The sequence below is a fragment of the Hyla sarda genome, chromosome 6, assembly GCF_029499605.1.
Source record: "Hyla sarda isolate aHylSar1 chromosome 6, aHylSar1.hap1, whole genome shotgun sequence".
Lineage (NCBI taxonomy): Eukaryota > Metazoa > Chordata > Amphibia > Anura > Hylidae > Hyla > Hyla sarda.
Window position 1 is genome coordinate 64,834,663 of NC_079194.1, and position 24,103 is coordinate 64,858,765.

The 24,103-nt window shown below is 43.2% G+C and overlaps 1 long non-coding RNA gene across 1 annotated transcript in view; it reads right to left on the minus strand.

The window, feature by feature from the left end:
- The window catches only part of LOC130275711 (uncharacterized), a 46,768-nt gene extending 23,010 nt beyond the window's left edge, over nucleotides 1-23,758 (minus strand). The window contains exons 1-2 of the long non-coding RNA XR_008844875.1: nucleotides 23,703-23,758; nucleotides 17,918-17,970 (exon numbers count right to left, since the gene is read on the minus strand). This is a non-coding gene — a long non-coding RNA (uncharacterized LOC130275711). The remainder of the gene's footprint in view (nucleotides 1-17,917; nucleotides 17,971-23,702) is intronic.
- Nucleotides 23,759-24,103: the final 345 nt, after the last annotated feature.

The following is a 24,103-nucleotide window of genomic DNA, read 5'->3' on the forward strand; positions in this document are numbered from 1 at the left end:
CCCTTTTTTAAATTTTCCTGGATGTATTCAGACATAGCAAGAGTCTCTGGGGCGGACAGGGGATAAATTCTGCCCCGGGGTGGAGTAGTGCCCGGGAGGAGGTCAATAGGACAGTCATAAGGCCTGTGAGGAGGTAAAGTCTCAGCTTGCTTTTTGCAAAATACGTCAGCATAGTCCATATAAGCCTTAGGGAGACCGGTTACAGGGGGAACCACAGGGTCACGGCAGGGAGTACTGGGAACCGGTTTAAGACAGTCCTTGAAACAAGAAGTACCCCAGCTCTTGATCTCTCCTGTGGACCAATCAAGGGTTGGGGAATGGCGTTGAAGCCACGGTAGTCCAAGGAGAATTTCGGAAGTGCAATTGGAGAGGACCAAAAACTCAATTTTTTCGTGATGAGGTCCGATGCACATTAGGAGGGGCTCCGTGCGGTAACGCACGGTACAGTCCAATCTTTCATTGTTAACACAATTGATGTAGAGGGGTCTGGCGAGACTGGTCAACTTGCATAGCCTCCACGGCGGGAGGCACAGGAACGGATTGCAGAGGACCAGAGGAGAGAGGAGCCGGGGAGAAAAAACGCCTCGTGCGAACAAAGTCCATATCCTGGCGGAGCTCCTGACGCCTTTCGGAAAAACGCATGTCAATGCGAGTGGCTAGATGAATGAGTTCATGCAGGTTAGCAGGAATTTCTCGTGCGGCCAGAACATCTTTAATGTTGCTGGATAGGCCTTTTTTAAAGGTCGCGCAGAGGGCCTCATTATTCCAGGATAATTCAGAAGCAAGAGTACGGAATTGGATGGCGTACTCGCCAACGGAAGAATTACCCTGGACCAGGTTCAGCAGGGCAGTCTCAGCAGAAGAGGCTCGGGCAGGTTCCTCAAAGACACTTCGAATTTCCGAGAAGAAGGAGTGTACAGAGGCAGTGACGGGGTCATTGCGGTCCCAGAGCGGTGTGGCCCATGACAGAGCTTTCCCAGACAGAAGGCTGACTACGAAAGCCACCTTAGACCTTTCAGTAGGAAACTGGTCCGACATCATCTCCAAGTGCAGGGAACATTGTGAAAGAAAGCCACGGCAAAACTTAGAGTCCCCATCAAATTTATCCGGCAAGGATAGTCGTAGGCCGGAAGCGGCCACTCGCTGCGGAGGAGGTGCAGGAGCTGGCGGAGGAGATGATTGCTGAAGCTGTGGTAGTAGCTGCTGTAGCATCACGGTCAGTTGAGACAGCTGGTGGCCTTGTTGCGCTATCTGTTGCGACTGCTGGGCGACCACCGTGGTGAGGTCGGCGACAACTGGCAGTGGAACTTCAGCGGGATCCATGGCCGGATCTATTGTCACGATTCGGCTGGCAGGAGGTGGATCCTCTGTGCCAGAGAGGGATTGGTGTGGACCGTGCTAGTGGACCGGTTCTAAGTTACTACTGGTATTCACCAGAGCCCGCCGCAAAGCGGGATGGTCTTGCAGCGGCGGTAGTAACCAGGTCGTATCCACTAGCAACGGCTCAACCTCTCTGACTGCTGAAGATAGGCGCGGTACAAGGGAGTAGACAAGAGCAAGGTCGGACATAGCAGAAGGTCGGGGCAGGCAGCAAGGATCGTAGTCAGGGGCAACGGCAGGAGGTCTGGAACACAGGCTAGGAACACACAAGGAAACGCTTTCACTGGCACAATGGCAACAAGATCCGGCGAGGGAGTGCAGGGGAAGTGAGGTATACATAGGGAGTGCACAGGTGAACACACTAATTAGGCCAACTGCGCCAATCAGTGGCGCAGTGGCCCTTTAAATCGCAGAGACCCGGCGCACGCGCCCTAGGGAGCGGGGCCGCGCGCGCCGGGACAGGACCGACGGAGAGCGAGTCAGGTACGGGAGCCGGGGTGCGCATCGCGAGCGGGCGCCACCCGCATCGCGAATCGCATCCCGGCTGGGGGCGGTATCGCAGCGCACCCGGTCAGAAGATCTGACCGGGGCGCTGCAGTAGCGAGGATGTTGCGAGCGCTCCGGGGAGGAGCGGGGACCCGGAGCGCTCGGCGTAACAGGTATGACTATGGACCTCCCTCAAATTCTTCCAATGTATCCTTCTGGATCCCTCTGGGAATTCCCATCCTCTAGTTCTTCCAGAAATCCTCTCTCTTGTCGGCATGCTAGTCTCAGGGAATCCTCTTATAATCAGGAACTTTCACAAACATCTAGAGACATTCTTTCAGATGCATGGGCACCAGGCACCAAATCAGCTTACAGATCTACCTGGGAATTTGGTCTAATTGGTGCACACAACGGGATCTGGATCCTGTTCACTCGTCGCTAACTCATATTTTGAATTTCCTCTCTACCTCTCTTGAATTAGGAAAATCCTACCGTACCATCAATGTTTATCGTTCATTTCATCTAATCACGTTCCAATCAATTCAATCCCGGTTGGCAAACATCCTCTAGTTTGCAGACTCGAAAGGTATTCGTTTTCGGAGACCTCCTCTTCCCAAATATCATTCTACTTGGGATGTTAACCTTGTTTTATCTTTTCTGGATTCTTTAGGGGATAATGACTCCTTGTCTTTAAAACTTCTATCCTTCAAACTTTTTATGCTTCTATGTTTGATCTCTTTTAAAAGAGTTTCTGATGTTAGAGCTTTGGATATTTCTCATAGATCTTTTACCCCACAAGGTGTTAAATTTTCCATATATAAACGCACAAAAAACAGCTTACAATCTGTTTTTATCCATCTTTTCCTCACATAATATTAATTTATGTGTTGTTAACTGTTTACACTGTTTTGAACGCAAAACTAATTCTTTACGAAATCCTTCCTCCTCTCAATTATTAATATCTTTTTGCAAGCCTCATCTTCCCGTTTCTTCTTCCAACCTTGTTAGATCGATCAAACTAACCATGCACTAGCTGGTGTTGATATTTCTGTTTTCGGTGCCCATTCAACCAGAGGTGCTGTGTCCACCAAAATTATTTAATCCGGAGGTTCTCTCTCTGATCTTTTAAAAGCTGCAAATTGGTCTTCTGAGTCTACCTTCAAAACTTTCTACTTCAGACCTTCTCATATTTCTATGTCTGTAATTTGATTATATTTTTATTATTTTGTCTTATAATGTTTTTATATTGTTTTCATTTTCAAAATTTTAGCTTTAAACATGCATAATATGAGCCTCCGTCTTGTAGTTTTAATTCAACCCTATTGACCCTCCCTATTTACTATTATTCTCTTGTTTTTCAGTCTAATTCTGATGATATCTGGACGTCTACGTGGTGAAGTTCTTCTTTAGATTACTTCTTCATTCTATCCAGTTATGAATTTTAGCTCTACGTTTGAGATTCCATTCTACTTTATTCTTCTCATCCTCGCAACAAGAAAGAGGTTTTACAGTTGGTGTTTGGTGGTTTTATGAACTATGATCCACACGGATTGGCTGTTACTGTGCTACCCTATGTTTGGTTGCACTAAAGTTTTCGTCACCTTTTTTCAATATGTTAACCTTGCTGCTGTGAGCTATATTAACCCCTTAACAACGCAGGTCGTAAATGTATGTCCTGGTGAGGTGGTACTTTTACGTCCTATATATAACCATGAGCATCGGACCATTGGTCGGGTCATGCACGGCAGGTCCCTGCTGCTGATGTCCACCACTAACCACTCAGATGCCATGATCAATACAGATCACGGCATCTGCAGAAGTACGGCACTTAATGTGGATGATCGGATTGCCCGCAGCGCTGCCGCGGCGATCTGATCATCTGTAATGGCGGACAGAGGTCCCCTCACCTGCCTCCGTCCATCTCCTGGCGTCTTCTGCTCTGGTCTGAGATCGAGCAGACCAGAGCAGAAGATAGCCGACAACACTGATCAGTGCTATGTCCCATACATAGCACTGAACAGTATTAGCAATCAAATGATTGCTATGAATAGCCCCCTATGGGGACAATTAAAGTGTAAAAATAAAAGAAAAAAAGTAAAAAAAATTAGAAAAAAAACCCTCCCCCCCCCCCAATAAAAATGTAAATTGTCAGTTTTCCCCATTTTATTCCCAAAAAGTGTAAAAAAAAAATTTTTTTATAAACATATTTTGTATCGCCGCGTGCGTAAATATCTGAACTATTAAAATATAATGTTAATTATACCATACGGTGAACAGCATGAACTTAAAAAAAAGTTTTAAAAAGTCCAAAATTGCTGCTTTTTATAACATTTTATTAAAAAAATTTATAAAAAATGTATTCAAAGTTTTATATATGCAAATGTGGTATCAAAAAAAATTACAGATCACAGCGCAAAAAATGAGCCCTCATACCGCCGCTTATACGGAAAAATGAAAAAGTTATAGGTCAGCAAAATAGAGGGGTTTTAACGCACTAATTTGGTTAGAAAGTTTGCGATTTTTTTTGGAGCGGTATAATAATAGAAAAGTATGTAATCATGGGTATCAATATAATCATATTGACCCACAGAATAAGGAAAACATGTTTATTTACCGTAAAGTGTACAGCATGAAAACGAAACCTTCCAAAATTTGCTAAATTGCGGTTTTCTTATCAATTTCCCCACACAAATAGTATTTTTTGGTTGCACCATACATTTCATGGTAAAATGAGTGACGTCATTACAAAGGACAACTGATTGCGCAAAAAACAAGCCCTCATACTAGTCTGTGGATGAAAATATAAAAGAGTTATGATTTTTAGAAGGCAAGACGCAAAAACAAAAATGTAAAAATAAAATTGTCTGAGTCCTTAAGGCCCAAATGGGCTGAGTCCTTAAGGGGTTAAAGAAAGAATTGCATAATATTCGCCTCCTGTCTTTAATAAAATCCATATTTTCTGTTATTAAAACTAGGAAAATCTCCAATTTTACGTGATGTGTGAACAATCTTTTTAAGAGTTGTGAAAAGGTAAAACTGTTTAATTTACTTCCAAACACATTTACACTTTTCTTTCTTCATTACAGACAGTGAGCTTTTTTTTAACCAAAATGAAGTGTGGATCGTAGCTGTAAATATATGGGTAGTGTGTATCTGGGAAATCTCACTTATGGAATGACAGAAATTAAGTCAAGCCTTGAGGTATGATGAAATATACAGAACAGACACTGCCACAGATTTATCATACCACTGGGGAGAATCTATCACCACAGAGGCCCCTATGAACATCTATCACCACACGGGCCCCTATGAACAATGCCTCCAACTGATGACAAATATGATTTATTTTCCTAAGACGGACATCAAGGCAATATGTTGTGCAACTTGGATAGCTTGTGTCAGAACTACGCTGTGAATGAAAATGATTTCTGCAACTTAAAGGGGTACTCCGCCCCTAGCATTTTATCCCCTATCCAAAGGATAGAGGATAAGATGTCAGATCTAGGGGGATGCTCTGTGCAGTAATGATAGCAGAGTGCTGCAGCGGAGATCCTAGGGGTCCCCAGCGGCAGGACTCCTGCGATCTGACATCTTACCCCCTATCCTTTGGATAGGGGATAAGATGCTAGTGGTGGAGTACCACTTTAAGGTAATTGGATAACTCTGGCTTTAGAGATTTAAGGGGTACTTCAATGGCCAGTGTTCGGAAGTAAATGTTCCGAATGCTGTTTTCGCACTGCTGGGGTCGGCCACACCCCTTGTGACAACACAGCCATGCCCCCTCAATGCAAGTCTATGGGAGGGGGCGTGACGGCCTCCTATAGACTTGAATTGAGGGGGCATGGTTATGATGTCACGAGGGGCGTGGCTGACCCCAGCAGTGCAAAAACAGCATTCGGAACATTTACTTCCAAACACTGGCCAGTGGAGTACCCCTATAAGATTCTCCTGCTCCCCCTTAAACAATACATATATCCCCTTAATTCCTAAGAAAAGCCCCAAATATTATTAGAACTTTGCCTGGTTCTGGCTGCGTTTCTCCAAGCGGACATAGCTCCAGAACCATCATAAGGCTATGTGAATCTTCCCAGTTGTATTCTCGTGTGGTTCCCAAATTAGAGGATTGGCTGAAAAGTAGTTAGAAAAAGAGTAAAAAGTCTATAAGAGGTACTCTGGTGGAAAACATATTTTCTTTTATTTTTTTCATATCAACTTGCTCCAGAAAGTTAAACAGATATCTAAATTACTTCTATTAAAAATCTTAATCCTTCCAGTACTTATCAGCTGTTGTATGCTCCAGAAGAAGTTGTGTAGTTCTTCTCTGTCTGACCACAGTGCTCTCTGCTGACACCTCTGTCTGTGTCAGGAACTGTCCAGAGTAGGAGCAAATCCCCATAGCAAGCCTTTCCTGCTCTGGACAGTTCCTGTCAAGGACAGAGGTGTCAGCAGAGAGCACTGTAAAAAGACAGAAAATAACAACTCAGCTTCCTCTGTAGTATACAGCAGCTTAAAAGTACTGGAAGGGTTAAGATTTTTTACAAAGTAATTTACAAATTTTGTTTAACTTTCTGGCACCAGTTGATATGAAAAAAAACTTGTTTTCCACCGGAGTACCCCTTTAACCAGGAGAGCAGTCAGAATACAAAAGACCAGTGGACAATACATGGAAACACTTTTGCTCTGAGAGTTGCTTTGAAAGAGAGGAACTGTAAGAGAGTTGTAAATCTGAGATATCTGCTGTGCGGTGTGGAGTGAATATTATAAACTTGTGAACTGGAGTGATTTGTGTGAGTACTTAAATTTGCACATAGAGGGATCACTGCTATTTTAAACAGCCTTTTCACCTTTTTTCTCACCTCTCCGCTAGGGAGAGGAGTAAATTGGACACAGGTGTATATATTGTAGTTTGGGACTCATTCTGGACGCAGGACGCAGGACGTAAATGTACGCCCTGGTGCGGTGGTACTTAACGCACCAGGACGTACATTTACGTCCTAAGCATAACCGCGGGCATCGGAGCGATGCCCGTGTCATGCGCGGCTGATCCCGGCTGCTGATCGCAGCCAGGGACCCGCCGGCAATGGCCGACGCCCGCGATCTCGCGGGCGTCCGCCATTAACCCCTCAGGTGCCGGGATCAATACAGATCCCGGCATCTGCGGCAGTGCGCGATTTGAATGAATGAGCGGATCGCCCGCAGCGCTGCTGCGGGAATCCGATCATTCAGAACGCCGCACGGAGGTCCCCTCTCCTTCCTCCGTGCGGCTCCCGGCGTCTCCTGCTCTGGTCTGTGATCGAGCAGACCAGAGCAGAAGATGACCGAAAACACTGATCTGTTCTATGTCCTATACATAGAACAGATCAGTATTAGCAATCATGGTATCAATGTGGTATCAAAAAAAAGTACAGATCATGGCGCAAAAAATGAGCCCCCATACCGCCGCTTATACGGAAAAATAAAAAAGTTATAGGTCATCAAAATAAAGGGATTATAAACGTACTAATTTGGTTAAAAAGTTTGTGATTTTTTTTAAGCGCAACAATAATATAAAAGTATATAATAATGGGTATAATTTTAATCGTATTGACCCTCAGAATAAAGAACACACGTCATTTTTACCATAAATTGTACGGCGTGAAAACGAAACCTTCCAAAATTAGCAAAATTGCGTTTTTCGTTTTAATTTCCCCACAAAAATAGTGTTTTTTGGTTGCGCCATACATTTTATGATATAATGAGTGATGTCATTACAAAGGACAACTGGTCGCGCAAAAAACAAGCCCTCATACTAGTCTGGCGATGAAAATATAAAAGAGTTATGATTTTTAGAAGGCGAGGAGGAAAAAACTAAAACGTTAACCTTTATTTAACTGCTATTTTAAACAGCCTTTTCACCTTTTGTTTCTTCACTCTGCCTCTAGGGGGAGGGGTAGATTGGACACAGGTGTATAAATTGTAGTTTGGGACTCATTCTGAGCTTGCTCTTACTGAGAGTTGCTTTAAAAGAGAGGAACTGTAAGAGAGTTGTAAATCTGAGATATCTGCTGTGCGGTGTGGAGTGAATATTATAAACTTGTGAACTGGAGTGATTTGTGTGAGTACTTAAATTTGTACATAGAGGGATCACTGCTATTTTAACCCCTTAAGGACCATTTTGGCCTTAAAGACTCAGACAATTAAAGGTTAACGTTTTAGTTTTTTCCTCCTCGCCTTCTAAAAATCATAACTCTTTTATATTTTCATCGCCAGACTAGTATGAGGGCTTGTTTTTTGCATGATCAGTTGTCCTTTGTAATGACATCACTCATTATATCATAAAATGTATGCCACAACCAAGAAACACTATTTTTGTGGGGAAATTAAAAAGAAAAATGCAATTTTGCTAATTTTGGAAGGTTTCGTTTTCACGCCGTACAATTTACGGTAAAAATGATGTGTGTTCTTTATTCTGAGGGTCAATACGATTAAAATGATACCCATTATTACATACTTTTATATTATTGTTGTGCTTAAAAAAAATCACAAACTTTTTAACCAAATTAGTACGTTTATAATCCCTTTATTTTGATGACCTATAACTTTTTTATTTTTCCGTATAAGCGGCGGTATGAGGGCTAATTTTTTGCGCCATGATCTGTACTTTTTTTTATACCACATTTGCATTTAAAAAACTTTTAATACATTTTTTATAATTTTTTTAAAATAAAATGTATGAAAAAAGTAGCAATTTTGGACTTTTTTTTTTTTTTTTTTTACGTTCACCCCATTCACCGTACAGGATCATTAACTTTTTATTTTAATAGTTCGGACATTTACGCACGCGGCGATACCAAATATGTTTATTTATTTATATAAATTAATTTTTTATGCTTTTTGGGGGTAAAATAGGAAAAAACGGACGTTTTACTTTTTTATTGGGGGAGGGGATTTTTCACTTTTTTTTTACTTTTACATTTGTTTTTTTTTTGTTTTTTTACACTTGAATAGTCCCCTTAGGGGACTATTCATAGCAATACCATGATTGCTAATACTGATCTGTTCTATGTATAGGACATAGAACAGATCAGTGTTATCGGTTATCTTCTGTTCTGGTCTGCTCGATCTCAGACCAGAGCAGAAGACACCGGGAGCCGGAAGGAGGAAGGTGAGGGGACCTCCGTGCGGCTTTCTGAATGATTGGATGCCCGCAGCAGCGCTGCGGGCGATCCAATCATTCATTGAAATCGCGTAGTGCCACAGATGCCGGGATCTGTATTGATCGCGGCATCTGAGGGGTTAATGGCGGACGCCCGCGATCAGCAGCCGGGATCAGCCGCGCATGACAAGGGCATCGCTCCGATGCCCGCGGTTATGCACAGGACGTAGATGTACGTCCTGGTGCGTTAAGTACCACCGCACCAGGACGTACATTTACGTCCTGCGTCCTTAAGGGATTAAACAGCCTTTTCACCTTATTTTTCTTCACTCTGCCTCTAGGGGGAGGGGTAGATTGGACACAGGTGTAAAAATTGTAGTTTGGGAATCATTCTGAGCTTGCTCTGACTGAGGGTTGCTTTGAAAGAGAAGAACTGTAAGAGAGTTGTAAATCTGAGAGTTTGAAAGCAGGTGTTTGAGATCGCTGTGAGTGTTACTTTACTTACACTGTAGAGACTTTAACTCAGAAGGTCTACTGAGAATTTAATTGTAATATTAAATAATAATAGTCTGTTTTTGCTGTAAATCTGATAAATCCCCATAACTAGATGGCCTCCATGTTGGAAAATGCAGTCCAGTGTACATCCTGTTCAATTTATGCAATCCTTGAACAACAGTTTGAGGGTGCATATTGCTGTGCGAGATGTGTGCTAGTTGTTCGTTTGGAAGCCCAGATCCTGGATCTAGATGAGCGAATGGCAACATTGAGAAGCATTGACAACTTGGAGAGGAATCTACTGCTCACTGAGCAAGTACTCTCTGGGGTAGAGGTGGGGGAGGATGGTGGGACGGAGGTGCAGGACAGTCAGGCAGCTAGCTGGGTCACAGTTAGAAAATGGGTAGAGGGAAAAGTGTTAGGGAGACTAGTCCTGAACTGGCACACCCCAACAAGTTTGCCCTGTTGGCAGATGAGGGGATACCATTTTAGAGCTAGCAGTACTGCACCAAGATACTGCCTCTGACCGCCAGGGTGGTGTCTGCTCCAGTAAGGAGGGAAGAAGGAGTGCAGAGCAGGCCACACAGGTACTGGTAGTAGGGCACTCTATTATTAGGGGGACAGACAGGGCAATCTGTCACAAAGACCGGGATCGCCAAACAGTGCGTTGTCTTCCTGGAGCTCGAGTTCGGCACATCGCGGATCGAGTTGACAGGTTGATTGGTGGGGCTGGAGAGGATCCAGCAGTCATGGTACATATTGGCACCAATGACAAAGTGAGCGGCAGGTAGAGTGTCCTTAAAAATGATTTCAGGGACTTAGGCCGCAAGCTTAAGGCAAGGACCTCCAAGGTAATATTTTCTGAAATATTACCTGTACCACCAGACACACCAGAGAGGCAGCGTGAGATTAGGGAGGTAAACAAGTGGCTCAGAAGCTGGTGTAGGAAGGAGGGGTTTGGGTTCATGGAGAACTGGGCCAACTTCACTGTCGGTTACCGGCTCCACTGTAGGGACGGGCTGCACCTCAATGGGGAGGGTGTAGCTGTGCTTGGGGAGAATATGGCTAGAAGGGTGGAGGAGTGTTTAAACTAGGGACTGGGGGGGAGGGAACCTACAACATAGAGGGGGAAGTTAGTGTAGATAGAGAGGGGGGACTTATCAATGTACCTGGGGGTGGAGCAGAGGGAGGGGTTAGAATAGTTAATAGGGATAGGCTTCTTAGGAAGAAAAAACATACACCATTGAATTGCATGATGACTAATGCCAGAAGTCTGTCCAATAAAACTGACGAACTGGAGTGGTTGATGTCTGAAGAAAATTATGACATAGTGGGTATAATAGAGACTTGGTTGGATGATGGCTGTGACTGGGCGGTCAACATACAGGGTTATATTCTATTCATGAAGGATCGGAGAAAACGGAAAGGGGGAGGAGTTTTTCTGTATGTGAAATTGAGTCTGAAGGCCGCACTTCGGGAGGATATATGGGAGGGAAACGATAATGTGGAGTAATTATGGGTAGAAATATATGGAGATAAAAATTTTAAAAATCCTGATAGGGGTTTGCTATAAGCCACCAAACATAATGGAAGAGGCAGAAGATCAATTACTGAGGCAAATAAACAAGGCAGCAAATCAAAATGACGTGATAATAATGGGGGACTTAGTCCTGTGAATCTAATAAAGGAAACAGGTTTCTGACTATAGCTAAAGACAATTATCTTCCCTAAATTGTGCAGGGCCTTACCAGAGGGGGTGCCCTACTGGACTAATGTGCAAGTAGAAGGATACCTAGGAAATAGTGACCATAATATAATACATTATAACTTGTTCTTTAATAAGGGAATCTCTCTAGGGGCCACAAAAACAATGAACTTAAGGAAGGCAGAGTTCGATCAACTCAGAGAAGCCCTTAACAATATAAAATGGGATAATGTCCTCAAAAACAAGAATACTGACACTAAATGGGAGACTTTTAAAAATATCTTAAATTCTCATTGTAAGATGTATATACCTCATGGGAATGAAAGGGTCAAAATTAAAAGAAAACCAATACGGATGAACAAAAATGTTAAGGGGGCAATAAATGACAAAAATAAAGCATTAAAAGTGTACCCGTCAGATCCAACAAACACATTTTTTATATATCACTCAGTACCTAATCCTTACCATGTACATATAATTTTTATGTGTCTAGCACCTTTATTTTTTTATTTTTATTACACTTTTAATTTAGCACACTAATCTGAATTCCTCTCAAATGGAGGACCAGACCATCCTCGTAAACCGGCGAGCAGTGCAAAGGCCATATCTCCATAAGAAGTTCTACACCTTGGAGGTGGGTGAAATTGTGGAGTATAACCCCGTCCAGCGCCTTCGTGGAGAATGGGCTGCGGCGGTCACCAGACCAACAGCCCCAACACAGCTTCCTTTCAAATATTTCCTGTCGACGGATTGGGAGTCCGATCCCTTCAACTTGAGGCCGACAAGGTCTGCTCCTAAAGCCTCCACCAGCGCACCCAAGGAGGAGGAGCTTCAAGAGTCAAGTTCATCATCTTCTATGTACAGCAAAGAGTCAAGTTCATCATCTTCTATGTACAGTAAAGAGTCAAGTTCTTCCCTGATGTTGGCAGATGTAGAGGAACCAAGAGAGGTACTACAAGAGTAAAGAAGAACATCTTCTAAAGAGACTCTAAAGTAACGTCATATTGTTTTTCTGTCTAACCATTTTGTCTTACAGCAACCAAGTTCAAGAATTGTGCCTAGCTGGACTGTGCTAAGTTGTTCCAGTTTAAAGTTCAGCAACGTAACCACCAAGCCTGTGCCTGACTAATAGGTCAAGAGACTCCTAGCCTGTAGGAGATTCATCAAGGACTGTACCCGGCTGATTTGTGGTAAGGCCGTGTTTACCTTTCCCTTCCTATGAACTCCTAGTGTAGGTGGACTGCTGATCCTTACACGACAATTTGTATATTTTCTCTGGACTCCTAGTGTAGGTGGACTGCTGATCCTTACACGCCTGCTTCATGTATATACGATCAGCTTCATAAGGACTCTTATGATAAATGTTGCACTTATTGGGTGAATGCACCTGAAACATGTTGGAGTGTTGATAAATGTATAGTAAATATGTATATGGTTCTGTACACAGAAAGATATCCTTGTATCTGTGTACATAAATAGTAAGTACGGTTTGTACATAGAAAAGATAGTCTAATGTCTATGTACGTAAAAAGTAAGTTAGAGTTGTACATGGAAAATACCGACGTACTGCACTTGTACACTCAATACTAAAAATACGTATAATTCTTGTAAATAAAAATGTGTAGTAAACTAAAGGTGTTTAGTAGGTAACTCAGCAGGGGACACCTCGGCTCCTCCGAGGGTAGAATTATTGTTGTCACCCGTCGCTAGCACCTCTCTCAACATAAAATAGTAGGGAGGATTCCCCTTAAACTAGTACTTGCACTCATAGTACCCTAGATTACTGACTTAAATGGTACTACCTCAAAATTTCTCTAGTACATAAATCAAAAAATTTTATATCTCACTTAAAAGAAAACACTTAGGAATTGTAGCATATTGATACCCAATTCCTGCCACTGTTAGGTACACTTCTTTTCTCCTTTCATTGCGTGTGTGAGATGTTCTGCCTGGCCAGTAGGTGCTCTTGCTAATACAGAATTAAACACGTAATCCTAAGAATAACCTTGAAAGGTTGTTTTGAAAGTGCTCTAGGGATAAGTAGCGTGTAGTCGATAGACCCTAGCAGCCACCCTTACTGTGACCTAGCTTCCGGCTAGCCAGTATACCTTTCGTGTACTAACTAACAGGTAACTTATTGTGTGTGAGATAATACAAATGCCTAGTCAGCTTGAAGCTACTGTATAGAGAGCTGTACTAATGTCTAGATAGCCTTCTGTGTAGAGAGTTATACTAATGTTCAGTTTAGCCTCATAAAAATTGTGTGGAGAGCTAATAAAAATGTCTTAGGCAGCTATCTAATTGTCTAGTGAGACCTAATTGTCTAGTAAGCTTCAAAATGTATAATAAGTTTGATAAAGTTGTATAGGAAGCTAGAAACTAAAGTATAGATAGCTTCTTTAAATTTCTAGATAGCTTTAAATGTCTAGATAGCTTTAAATGTCTAGATAGCTTTAAATGTCTAAATAGCATTAAGTGTCTAGATAGCATTAAATGTCTAGATAGCCTTATATGTCTAGATAGATTTCTAATTGCCTAATCCAGATACTAGGAAAGGTATCAAAAATATGTAAATGTGTTTAGTCTACTTAGGATGTATAGCAAAAGTACAGATCATCCTGTTCTATAGCATTCTGTTCTAGTCCTAGTCCCTCTGTCTCAGGGGACAGACATCGAGGCCGACTTATCTTTAGTAAGGGGGTTTGTGGTGTCCCGGTACTGCATCCTATACGGTACCTATGTATTTGTGGGTCACCATAGCCAGAGTCCCTAGGACGTAGGGATCCCTGTCATTTAATTAACCCCTTGTCACCTCTATTTCTACTAATAGACCAGTGGTCTATATAAGGTTAATGTAAATATAATGATATATCTGTAAATAAATGGTTAATTACCTGTGCCATAGCGTTGCAGGACCTGTGGGTCATGTGACTAGGTGAACTCTATGGTATTAAGCTTAAGGACCTTTGGAGGCCCTGTGACGTAAGCAATCCCATTACTCTCTGTAATGGTGAATGGCAGATGTTCGGACCAATCGGATTTGCTCCGCCCCCTGCCCATATAAGGGAGCGGCGGCCATGTTTCGCTCTCTTACCTCGTGGGCTGTCATGAGAGAAGGATCTGCGCAGCAACTAACGCAGTGAGTTAGGCCCAAGCCTTGCGGCAACGGCTGAACAATTCTATGTCTAGAGTGTATCAATCCCCAGACACTCTGCAGCATCACCGGACCTAATAATACCCCTAAATCCGGACGGATCTGCAAATATCTACCCTAAATTCAGAGACTGTATGACTAGCTCAAGGTCCGCAACAACTGCCAGTCACTATGCAAGATAAGGACTGTTTATATGAGACTGTTACTGTGCCTTGGATACTGCAAACACTTAAGTAAAGTTGTTCAAGTTTAAGTTCAATCTCTTTGTGGACCTTCAGTCATTTCATGCACCTATCGTTACTGGGAAGGGCAGTGATAGGCCGGAGCATTGACTCAGCATACCAGCCCTCAGCCTGGCGTCACAAACTATAGGGTTAACATTAACCCCTCATATACCAATACCATACCACCACTACCATACACCTCCCAAGGGCTACCACAAGCTTTTATGAAGAGGTGAGCTCCAGACTGGACCAGGGGCAATCACTGGATGTCGTATATCTGGATTTTTCCAAAGCATTTGATACGGTGCCACATAAAAGGTTGGTGCATAAAATGAGAAGGATGGGGCTGGGGGAGAATGTGTGCAAGTGGGTAAGTAACTGGCTCAGTGATGGTAAACAGAGGGTGGTTATTAATGGTACTTATTCTGATTGGGTGACTGTTACTAGTGGGGTACCACAAGGGTCCGTCTTGGGTCCTGTTCTATTTAATATATTTATTAATAACCTTATAGAGGGGTTGAATAGTAAATCTGTGCAGATGATACTAAACTCTGTAAAGCGGTAAACACTATACAGGACAGTGCACTGTTACAAATGGATCTGGATAGGTTGGAGGTTTGGGCTGGGAAGTGGCAGATGAGGTTCAACACTGATAAATGTAAGGTAATGCACATGGGGAAGAAAAATCCAGGCTGGGATTATGTATTAAATGGGAGCACACTTGGGACGACTGATATGGAAAAGGATTTAGGAGTCTAGGTTAATAGTAAATTTAGCTGTAGTGACCAGTGTCGGGCAGCTGCTTCCAAGGCAAATAAAATCATGGGGTGCATCAATAGGGGGCATAGATGCCCACGACAAGGAAATCATTCTACCACTATACAAATCACTAGTCGGACCACACATAGAATACTGTTTACAGTACTGGGCACCAGTGTACAAGAAAGATATAGTGGAGCTGGAGAGGGTTCAAAGACAAGGAAACCAGAGTAATACGGGGAATGGGAGGACTGCAGTACCCAGAAAGATTAGCAGAATTAGGGTTATCAGTTTAGAAAAAAGGCTTAGGGGAGACCTAATAACTGTCAGGATCCGGACTGGTATGCGGAGAGGACACTGGAGGTGGATCCTCTGTGCCAGTGAGGTGATGGCACGGGCCGTACCAGGGGAACGGAATCTAAGGGGTTACTGGTTTTCACCAGAGCCCGCCGCAAAGCGGGATGGACTTGCAGCGGCAGGTAACCCCTAGGTCATTCCACCCGATAGCGACTCAACCTCACTGACAGCTGAGACAGGCGCGGTAAACAAGGACAAGGCAAGAGCAAGGTTGGACGTAGCAGAAGGTCTGGGCAGGCAGCAATGGTTCGTAGTCAGGGGCAACGGCAAGGGTCTGGATACACAGGCTTGGCATACACAAAACGCTTTCTCAGGGCACTAGGGCAACAAGATCTGGCAAGGACAGGAAGGGGAAGTGGGCTTTTATATGTTTTGAACTGATTGGGCCAGGCACCAATTAGTGGTGCACTGGCCCTTTAAATTTCATAGAGTCGGCGCGCGCGTGCCCTAGAGAGCAGTGGAGGAGAGGGCAGTGAAGGAGGACGTGGTGGGTGAGAGACACGGGACGCGATCCGAGAGAGGGCACGTCCCGCACCTCGGATCGCGTCCCCTCCGAGAACAAGGAAGTAGCGCTCACGGTCAGCGGTGCCGACCGGAGCGCTGCAAACAGAAGCACGCCGCGAGCGCTCCGGGGAAGCCGCGGGACCTGGAGCACTCGGCGTGACAATAACTATGTATAAATATATCAGGGGACAGTACAGAGATCTCCCCCATGATCTATGTATACCCAGGATTGTATGTATAACAAGGGGGCATCCTCTAGGTTTAGAGGAAAGAAGGTTTCTACACCAGCACAGATGGGGGTTCTTTACTATAAGAGTAGTGAGACTGTGGAATTCTCTGCATGAGGAGGTGGTCATGGTGAACTCTGTAAAAGGGTTTAAAAGGGGCCCGGATGCATTTTTGGAGAATAATAACATCGCTGGTTATGGATACTAGATTTATAGGGACAGAACATTGATCGAGGGATTAATTCTGATGCCATATTTGGAATCGGGAAGGAATTTTTACCTCTAGTATGAGGGTTTTTTGCCTTCCTCTGGATCAACTCAGTAGGGACTCATTAGGGACATGGGTTGAACTTGATGGATTCTGGTCTTTTTTCAACCTTATGAACTATGTTACATAAATCTCTGAAATATATTACCTAACAGTGCACTATAATAGGAATTGTAAAGCACAAGATAGCAGTCAGTTTATAAGCCCTCTATTTTTTATTTTAGGAATGTTATTATAGTGTGCTATAGGTGATATATTTCAGACCTATTTATTTATTCATACTTTTAACTTATTTTTCCTTTCTGTATACAAACAACGTTTATCCCTAAAAGGGAACCTAGCATGCGATTTTACCATATATAACTCTTGGCAACGTGTTATATATGTCTTCTTCCTCTCCATCCCCGGGAGACATTACTGGCAGCAGGGATGGTAAGGATATATAGTTTAAAAGTGTCCCCTGCTTTCCCTGCAAGTTGTCCCCTAGGTGGGAGCTATACCTACCTAGTTTGCTGCTTTGGCTGTATTCACGCCCCCTCCATGTAATTGACAGCCCGGGCACGGCCTGCATCATATCTCTGCTCCATTTGCTTAGGGAGCAGAGCAGTGACGAGTGCTGTTAATCACGCTGAGGTGGTGTGATTACAGTGCAGCAGACAGGACTAGGTAAGTATAGCTCTCCTCCCAGGGGACAACTTTCAGGACCAGCAGGGGAAGAGTTCAAACTTCATATCCTCACCATCCCTACCCGCAGGAATGTCCCCCGAGGATGTTGAGGAAAATTTTTTACATATATAAGGTGTTGCCTTGTGTTATGAATGGTAAAATCTTATGCTAGCTTCCCTTTAAGGTAATCCCCCTATAATTATTCCATATGTACTATAGGGAATCTGTATATTCTCTTGTTCACCAGTTTTTTAGGGCTAAAACCCTATTTTAGTAGAGGAGTAAAGGGCTATGTCATCCCTAAATGCTAAATTCTGTGGGTTAACACGGGTTAACAATCACTGCAGTGTAACCATTTATTTCTATGGAAATGAATTGCATAACTGATAGACATCCGTCATGACAGTCACTTGTGCTAAATCACATTATGGGATATTAACCTAATGTCAACTTAGCCTTGAAGTAAGACTATAATGCGCCATGGAAAATGTAATCCTATAAAGCTTATTAAACAGCGTTTATGGCAGTAAATTATAATGCTCTTAAATCTGTTTTACCTTATTTCTCAATTACTCCGTTTTGTTTTAGCCACTTCTCTTTGCACAGTGTTCTGCAAACAGATTATACGGTATTTGACGGAACTTGCAAATTGCGGTTCTTAAAGTAGAACTCCAGTGTAAAACAAGAAAAAAAATGCTTTCAAATAAACTGGTGGCAGAAAGTTAAACAGATTTGTAAATTACTTCTATATAAAAATCTTAATACTTACAGTACTTATCAGCTGCTTATACTGCAGAGAAAGTTGAGTAGTTCTTTCCAGTATGACCACAGTGCTCTCTGCTGACACCTCTGTTTGTGTCAGGAACTGTACAGAGTAGGAGCAAATCCCCATAGCAAACCTATCCTGCTCCAAACAGTTCCTAACACAGACAGAGGTGTCAGCATTCGAGAGCACTGTGGTCAGACTGAAAGAGTACCTGTCATGATCTTGTTAAATGTTATACTCCTCCCAGTTCTCTGCCCCATCATGATAAACCACCCCCTGCCTTTATTTTTATTATTTGTTAGTTTTCTACCTTGATATTGCTCTGTACTTATTGCTCAGTCAGATTCACAGACTGGGAAGAGGCGTTCCCCAGCAGGTGTGACATCATCTGGAGCCATACAAGTGAGAACTTCCACCCTCATTCAGCTACACACAGCCCAGAGCAGTTCAGTGTGAGATAAGCTATGATTGGATAAAGCTGCATACACCTGACCGCAAAATTGCGTTTTCTTTTCAATTTCCCAACATAAATAGTATTTTTTTGGTTGTGCCATACATTTTATGGTAAAATTAGTGATGTCATTCAGGGGTGTGGAAATTTAAAAAAAAACTACTTGTCCAAGGGACTAAAGCGGAACACAATCTACTTGTCCCTCAAGAAAATCCACTTGTCCTGGCAGATAAAATAATTTCCACCAAAATAGTCTGATCCCCCCCACTAGACCACCAGGGATGGATATAAGATTCCTTTAGTCACTGCTGACAGCGGTGATCTAATGGGTTAATAGGTGATCGCAGTATGCCAGGATATTAGCGGCCGGAGAGCTGTATTTCCTCTTACACCCGAGCCCAGAAAAGTCTACATGTAACTTTTTGATCACCTTATAAAAAATTTCTCATATGAAGTGACCAAAAATGAGCAATTCTGGACTATTTTTTACATTTACACCGTTCACCGTACGGTTTAATTAACATTATATTTTAATAGTCTGGACATTTCCACATGCAGCGATACCACTTATGTTTATTTTTGTACATTATTTTTATTTAAAGAAAATTGGAAACTTTTATTAGGAAAGGGGCTTATTCACATGTATACGCACTTTTTAAAATATTTTAATCACTTTTTTTCAGTCTCAATAGGGACTTATGTGTTACTGGGGGGTTTCTGCTTCTCCAGTTTATATGGTGCATTTTGTGTCAGAAAATGCTGGAAGTTGCATTTAGTTACTAGATAACTACAACTCCCAGCATGCCCTGATACAGCCTATGGTTGTGTGGGTGTTGCAGCATGTTGCACTGTATAGGGTTATTGTGTAACATGCTGGGAGTTGTAGTTTTGGTTTGTGTCAAGGAATCCCATAGGATGTGTCAAGGAATACTGGGAATTACAGTTAGTAACTACAACACCCAGCATGCCCTGATGCAGCCTATAGCTCTGCAGCTGACCCAAACCAAAACTACAACTCCCAGCATGTTGCACTTTATAGTTCTACAGTTTAGGTTATGGTTCAACATGCTGGGAGTTGTAGTTTTGGTTCGGGCGTGTTTGTCTGCATCCGTGGGGCTCTTGGTCGTCAGGTGAGTATGAAGGGGGCGGGATTCTGGGGGTGCAATTTAGTGCGGGTGCCACTAAAAATAAATAAAATTAGATGGCACAACTGCCCTAATGCCCGTCTGCTCCTATACAAAACATTCATGCATACACATATCATACATGCACCAGCCACTGCCCCCATATACATACACACACACACCTGCCACTGCCCCCCCCACATCATACATTACATACACACATACACTCACACCATACATATACACCATACATATGCACACATCATACATACACCTGCCGCTGCCCACCCCACATCATACATCACATACACATCACACTTAGACATCATACACACATCATACATTACATACACATCACACATAGACATTATACACACATTATACATTACATACACATCACACATAGACATTATACACACATTATACATTACATACACATCACACATAGACATTATACACACATCATACATTACATACACATCACACATAGACATCATACACACATCATACATTACATACACATCACACATAGACATCATACACACATCATACATTACATACACATCACACATAGACATTATACACACATCATACATTACATACACATCACACATAGACATCATACATTACATACACATCACACAGACATCATACATTACATACACATCACACATAGACATCATACACACATACACTCACACCATACATATCCACCAGTGTTTCCCAACCAGGGTGCCTCCAGCTGTTGCAAAACTACAACTCCCAGCATGCCCAGGGCATGCTGGGAGTTGTAGTTTTGCAACAGCTGGAGGCACCCTGGTTGGGAAACACTGATATACACCATACATATGCACACATCATACATACACCTGCCGCTGCCCCCCCCCCCATCATACATTACATACACACATCACACATACACTCACACCATACATATACAACCACCCCTCCTGTCGCCTGTATTCTCGGTCTCCTCACCTGAGTCGCCATGAGTGGACATCAGAGCTGTAGTCCCGGCCGGTGTGAGGTGAGATTTCCGTCCTCCCCCTCCCCCTGCTCTGTGTTTTCCCCGTGCAAACAAGCAACCTCCCCGTGGTGGATTAGGTCCTGTCTAGACAGAGCAGGGGAGGGGGAGGGATAGAGCTGAGTGCGGGGGATGGAGCTGTGCACGGAGCTGTCTACGTCCTTTCTCTCACCCTGCTGTGTCTTCTGAGCTCCGTCCATCCTCCAGGAGGGGAGATAAGGGGGCTCTGCAGTCAGCTGGAGGCCGCCGCCCCCTCCATACACACTGAGCCCGGTGTGAGGTGGAGACTTCCATCCGCTGCTGCACCTCACACCGACATTAAAGAAAAATAAGGGAGAAGTCTGTCTGTCCCTGCTAGCCCGATACAGGGCTAAATCTATAAACAATTCACCTGCCCGGCGCCCAAAACTACTTGTCCCGGGCGTCGGGCTATAGGATTTCCACATCCCTGGTCATTACAAAGGGAAACTGGTCGTGCAAAAAACAAGTCCTCATACTCATCTGTGGATAAAAATATAAAAGAGTTATGATTTTTAGAAGACAAGGAGGAAAAAACAAAATTGCAAAAATAAAATGAGTCATTAAAGAGGTACTCCACTGCTCAGCGTTTGGAACAAACTGTTCCAAACGCTGGAGCCACCGCCGGGAACTTGTGACGTCATAGCCCCGCCCCCTCATGATGTCACATCCCACCCCCTCAATGCAAGTATATGGGAGGGGGTGTGACGTCACAAGCTCTCGGTGCCGTCTCCAGCGTTTGGAACAGTTTGTTTCAAACGCTGAGCAGCAGAGTACCCAAGGGGTTCAAGGGGTTAAATAGAAGTAATTTACAAATCTGTATAACTTTCTGGCACCAGTTCTTTTGAAAACACTTTTGAAAAATAAATTTCTCCAGAGTACTTGTGGAGTACAGACAGTAAAAGTTCTTATAAAGTTGCTATAAAGCTATAAATATTATAATACAATGCATTCAGAAAGTCGTCAGACTCTTTCCCTATTTTCACATTTGTTATGTTGTGGCCTTGTGTTTCATTCTGCACTCAATACCACATAATGTTAGAATGTTATGTTAGAATTCTTTGCTAATTTATTGCAAAAGGAAAAACTAATATTGACATGAAGAATATCTTGTATGTTATTTGCCTTGAAAGCGTCCTGTTTCATAACAAATTATTCATGGGGCAGAATTAATGCAGGGCACACACTCAATTTGTGTCAGCAACAACTTCCCGACCGGCCTTCTCGATTCAGACCTACCTGCACGTCAAGTGCCCAGAAATGAGATAATCGACCATCCATTATGCTGGTTATTGACATTTGATGTTATTATTCTTTATGTACCACAAGTAGACTGATGTAAAGCAAATATACAGCCTATATGGTATTGATCGCTGCATTATTAATATGCATCTACTTAAAAGGAGCGCAGTCACAAACTATATATTTACCGTGTAAGACTGTTGACATCCCTTAAAGGGGTACTCCAGCCCTGAGACATCTTATCCCCTATCCAAAGGATAGGGGATAAGATGTCTCACCGTGGGGGTCCCGCCGCTGGGGACCCCCGAAATCATGTATTCGCCAACCACCTGTTTGAGATGCACGCCGCGGTGCCAGCTCACAAACAGCCGGGTGGCGACCACGGGGCCAGAGTATTGTGACATCATGGCTCCGCCCCGTGTGACATCACCCCTGCCTCCGCTATGCAAGTCTATGGGAGGGGGCGTGACAACCCCTCCCATAGACTTGCATAGCGGGGGGGTGACGTCACATGGGGGCGGAGTCATTACGTCACGATACTCCGGCCCCATGGTCACCACCCGGCTGTTTGTGAGCTGGCACTGTGGCGTGCAGCTCAAACAGGTGAGTGGCGAATACAAGATTGCTGGAGTCCCCATTGGCGGGACCCCCTGGTGACACATCTTAACCCCTATCTTTTGGATAGGGGATAAGATATCTCAGGGCCGGAGTACCCCTTTAAAGTGAATTCCACAGTTTATCATTGTGTTGTTCTTTAGGTCCAAAACTCTGAGCTGATTTATTTTTTTTTTTTATACGTATTTATAGATTTGGGAGCTCTTTCCCGACACAGTGTACCAAAACCCCTCCTTCCCTTTAGACCAGTGTTTTCCAAACAATATATATCCAGCCGTTGCAAAACAACAACTCCCAACTTGCTCAGACAGCCCCCTGGGTATGTCTGGGCATGCTGGGAGTTGTAGCTTTTCTACAGCTGGAGACGCACTGTTTAAAAAACACTGCTTTAGACAGCCATAGATTTCAATAATAAAATTCTAGTTACCTGGAGCCACCACTAAGAAAAAGCTTAGGAGATCATTGCCTACATCTAAACATTAAACTCAGTAAGAAATCGGGATGTAGTAAGCTGCTTAACAGAAGGAAGACAGAATTCTAATATTTCAATGGGTTTTCCTGGGAATTTTACCAAATTTTGTTCAGGCTGAAAAAAAAAATTACTTTATTTACCCTTAAATTTTACACCATTCCAGTGTTAACCACTGGACATTCAGCAATGGACATGCGCCAAATTTATCCCAGTGACTCCAGTCTAGGTTTAAGCTAACTATTAGTTGGCTTGTTCTATGTCAAAAGTGCGCACCAAAGTTTCATCACATCTAAAACTAAACTTCTAGTAGTCACGCCCCTTTTTCAGGTTAGCCACATACCTTTCACGGTAAGCTACGCCCCATCATGACCATGTATACTAAATATGTTGTGTTTGCTGTGCACCACAATTCTGACACATTTTGGGCAAACAATTCTGGGTCCCTTGAGAAAGTCGGGTGACGAAACGTACGTTGGGACGGTGGAGACAGGTTTCCATTATGGGTAAGTAAGGATCTTTATCAACTCTGGGCATGTTATTTGTATGCATTGGTTTACATATGACAGAGCAGGTAGCTCTAATACAAGCATAGAGGGGCCATTTGACCCCCGTTTACCTCACTTTGCATACCATATAGAGCCTCTATATCATTCTCCTGACCTCACTGAACATATAGGGGGAGATTTATCAAAACCCGTGCAGAGGAAGAGTGGTGCAGTTGCCCATAGCAACCAATCAGATCGCTTCTTTCATTTTCCACAGGCCTCTAAAGAGGCCTGTGGAAAATGAAAGAAGCAATCTGATTGGTTGCTATGGGCAACTGCACCACTCTTCCTCTGCACACGTTTTGATAAATCTCCCTCATAGAGATCCATTAGGATAAATGACTGCTTTACCTGTCTCACCTACGTATTGTGGTTTAGTCTGATCACATCTCATTTGTACTGCTGTAAATAACACAGATTTGGTATTCTATCGTTATCGTATATAGTCACATGTAGTGACCCTTTAATTTTTTTATATCATATTAG